Source organism: Pinus tabuliformis, chromosome 2_1 (genome assembly GCF_031772625.1).
Source record: "Pinus tabuliformis cultivar Carrire ecotype Pingquan chromosome 2_1, CPIR1, whole genome shotgun sequence".
Taxonomy (NCBI): Eukaryota; Viridiplantae; Streptophyta; class Pinopsida; order Pinales; family Pinaceae; genus Pinus; species Pinus tabuliformis.
This window is the reverse complement of record NC_142299.1, coordinates 528,420,701-528,424,906: the sequence shown is the minus strand read 5'-3', so window position 1 is coordinate 528,424,906 and position 4,206 is coordinate 528,420,701.

Here is a 4,206-nt window from a genome sequence, read left to right as displayed (position 1 = left end):
ATCCATTGCGGGATACTTTGAAGAACAATTTTGTTTGGGTGAAACTCTCGGGTTTACCCTGCGAGTATTTGACTCGCAGAGTATTATCTGAGATTTGAAACACTATCGGTCGTTTCGTTTATGTTGATCCAAAATGTCAAAGACAAATGTGTGGCTTAGATCTTGGTCGAATTAGGATTCTCTGGTGGCCTTCCCGGACAAATTGATTTGGCTTGGGATCAGGTTGTTCATAGACAATGTCAGGACTATTTGTGCTTACCTTTCCGGTGCCTCTTATGCCACCATTCGGGGCATCTACTTGAAAATTGTCCTCGTAGACTATATCAGGGTTGGAACAATCAACACCGAGACTGACAGCGACATATGCGCACACTACTGTTGACAAGCTCAACACTCTACCGACTACAAGTATTGACTTTTCTTCTGAAAAATCTCCTGTTTTCTATGAGATTTCTACCTCCTCCCCCTCCATATCTCCACGTCATTCTCTGGACCCTGTTTCGCCTCCTCGGGAGATCTCAACTCCATTACTTGGTATGGTGTTGCTCCCTCTTGTGTCATTGTCTATTACTCCTACACTTTGGATTTCTCCTGCCCCCCTTTCCCCCCGCTCCCTGCTTCACCACCACCTCCCTTGGTATCTCCAACTTTGCCATATAGCTCTCAGACCTTGGATACCTTTCCCATCGCACATTTCCTACTCACTTCTCCTCCTTCCTTTCACCCTCTTCCCATGGAACTTTCACACTCCCCACATATGACCTCCTCTCCCCCTTCGCCACGCACTCTAGCGAGGCCGACCTCAGAACTCCACCCCCAACAACTCTGTTGGAAGTAAGATTGATTTCCTTATGGTCAACCCAATCATAGATATCGCAGTTTCATCCATTCAAAAAGGCTTGTCCCACATTTCCTCCTTTTCTATCAGTCCCAAATCTGCTCACAATATCATTGTTTGCAGGAGGGGTGGCAAGGGATTCCGCCATCTCAAAACTGGTTCGTCGACAAAATCCCTCTATTTCTTTGAATCTGATGGACTTCATGACATTCCAATTGCTACTACATACCCTCGGGCCCTTGGAGCTAACACACCAAATCCCTCTATTTCTTTGAATCTGATGGACTTCATGACATTCCCATTGCTACTACATACCCTCGGGCCCTTGGAGCTAACACGCCCGATCTGTTGACTGCAGGATGAATTGTTTCTCTCTGAATATGTGTGTCCTGGGGGATCACTCCAAACTCTTATCCCTCAAATAGTTATTTGGTTCTATTCGCCTTTTGTGATTTTGCTTCAAGAAACTATGGTCGCCTCTCATAGGGCTTTCTCATATTTTCATAACATATTTTTAAACTGGTACATGGTAGCAGTCGATTCATGTGGACTGTCGAGAGGCATGGCTACCCTCTAGGATCCCAGATGGGCAACTTTGTCTGCATCTACTTTTTTTCATAGGTATCTTATTGACTAGATATATTCAGGGTAATCCTGGTCGCCTACTTTCTTTGAATTTATATGCTCCATACAAAGAAAGGAATACCTTTTGGAAGCACATAGAAGATTGTGATATTCTCAAGGTTAGATCTTTGATTATGGCTAGTGATTTTAATACTACATTGACCAAGGAGGAATGTTGGGGGGTCAAATGCAGAAGGGATCCTTTGGCTGACAATTTACACCATCTGTTTGACTCTAATATTTTAGTGGATGCTCGGCCACTCCCTTTGTCCCCTACTTGGCATAATGGCAGAGTGGGAGACGAGTACATAGGAAAAAGACTGGATCTTTTCTCATTCCACGAAAACCTTCCTGAGAGTTTGGGGAGTATGGAGTCCTGAGTTTGGGGTGTATGAAGTCCTGGGTTGTGAAATCATATGTTTCTGATCATCTTCCAATAGTACTACAATGGTGCTCAGAACACCCTTGCATCGGGGTCCCATTCAAATTTAATATAACTTGGATGGAAGATGAGTGTTTCAACGAATTGGTCAATAATTTTCGGAAGTCACAAGTGCGGGAGGATGGACGCTCCTCGATGGAGTTTCTCATATGCATACTTCCATCACTTAAAATTCGGGTCTAAGACTTGGGAAAGGGAGAAAAAGAAAGCTATGGCCCATGACCTTAATTCTGTCATTCAAGATATTGAGAATATCCCCCGTATATTGGAACGGGGAACCCCATCAGAACATATGTGGGACAAACTCAAAACACTAGAACACAGGAAGCGACAAATTCTATTGATACGAGAGTCGACTAGGAGATTGAAGAGAAGAGCACTTTGGTTACGAGAAGGTGACCGAAACAGAAAGTATTTTCACAAATGTGCAAAACTCAGAAAGAATGAAAACCACTATCTGGCAGATTCGGGGTAGAGATGGGGATATGGTATATTCCACTAAGGATATTCAGAGCGAAGTTGTTCACTATTTTGAGAACTTCTTCCAACCCCGTCCTGACATCAACATCGAAGATCGATATGGGGAATGAACGATGAACTATCCTCCCATGTTCAGTGAGGAGCAGAACAAGGCTATTTTCCCGCTAGTAACAGTGGAGGAAATCTACCGGGTGTTAAAGTCATTTGCTAAAGATAAAAGTCCTAGCCTGGACGACTGGACGGTGGAGTTTTTTCTATTTTTTTCGACTTGTTGGGCATGCACATTTTGAACTCAGTGGAGGTATCATGGCCTTCAGGACATGTCTCTGGCTCAATCAATTCATCCTTTATCACCCTGATTCCAAAAACATCGGTTTACTACTTTTCTTCATTGCCGGCACATTTCACTCTATAATATCACTTATAAGCTCATATCAAAAATTATTGTGGAGCGGTTGAATCTTGATTTCCGACACATTTCACTCTATAATATCACTTATAAGCTCATATCAAAAATTATTGTGGAGTGGTTGAAAGGTACTCTCTCGTCTTACATTTCCCAGGAACAATTGGGTTTCTTACACAATAGGCTGATCCACGATGTTGTGGCCATCACTCATGAACCTATTCAAACAATCCATATAAAGAAGCTACAAGCGTTAGTAATGAAGGTGGACTAAAGATCAGCCTCTCTATTCAAAATATTGAGTGGATTATGGATGGCATTTCAAATGTTCATTTCATTTTTCTATATTGATCAATGGTTACCCATCAAATTTTTTAAATCCCAACAGGGATTGCGGCAGGAATGCTCTCTTTCTCCCTCCTTATTATTTATTCTAGATATTTATTCTAGTGATCGACTGCCTCAGTCTCAAGATCAAATAAGAACATACAACAAGCCACTTCAATAATTCAATGGTATTCGATGAGTAAAGGTATTGAGATTTCACATTATTACTTTCTGGATGAAATCCTTGCCTTTGGGATGGTGTATAGAACTCAATCTACCTCAGTGTCAAGATCAAATAGGAACATACAACAAGCCACTTCAATGGTATTCGATGAGTAAAGGTATTGAGATTTCACATTATTTCTTTGTGGATGACATCCTTGCCTTTGGGATGGTGTATAGAACTCAATGGATGGGTCATGACATTCTGCATCGATTTGGAGCGGTTCCTTATTTTCTTTAAACAAGGGCCAGTCTTACATTATGTACAATGTTAATATTTTTTTGATATGGTTAGATTTACTATGTATCTATAATCGATTTCTTATTTTGTTTAAACAAGGGCAAGTCTTACTTATTTTGTTTAAACAAGGGCAAGTCTTACATTATGTACGAATGTTAATATTTTTTTGGACATGGTTAGACTTATTATGTATCTATTTTGTCTCCATAATTATTAGAATTGAATTTCTAAGTTCTTTTTTAATGAGATTCTTGTTGTGTAATACATTTACAAAATTACAAGTTATTGTTAATTAGATTCTACAAGTTATTTTTAATTAGATTCTAGTTGTACAATACATGTACAAAATTATAAGTTATTGATAATTGATTCTATTTTTATTTTAAGTTATTTTTAATTAGATTTTAGTTATGTAATACATACACAAAATTATTAGTTATTATAGTTGATTCTATTTTATTACAAGTTTATGTTGATATAATCTTTCCCTTTTCATAATAACATGAGATAGTGGCATATGTCTTTTATATAATAAATATTTTACAATTAATTGTCTTTTTTTGACTAATTGTTGTATGCCCCCGTACATATCACAACCATATACCTAACCCCACTTTAGATTTGTT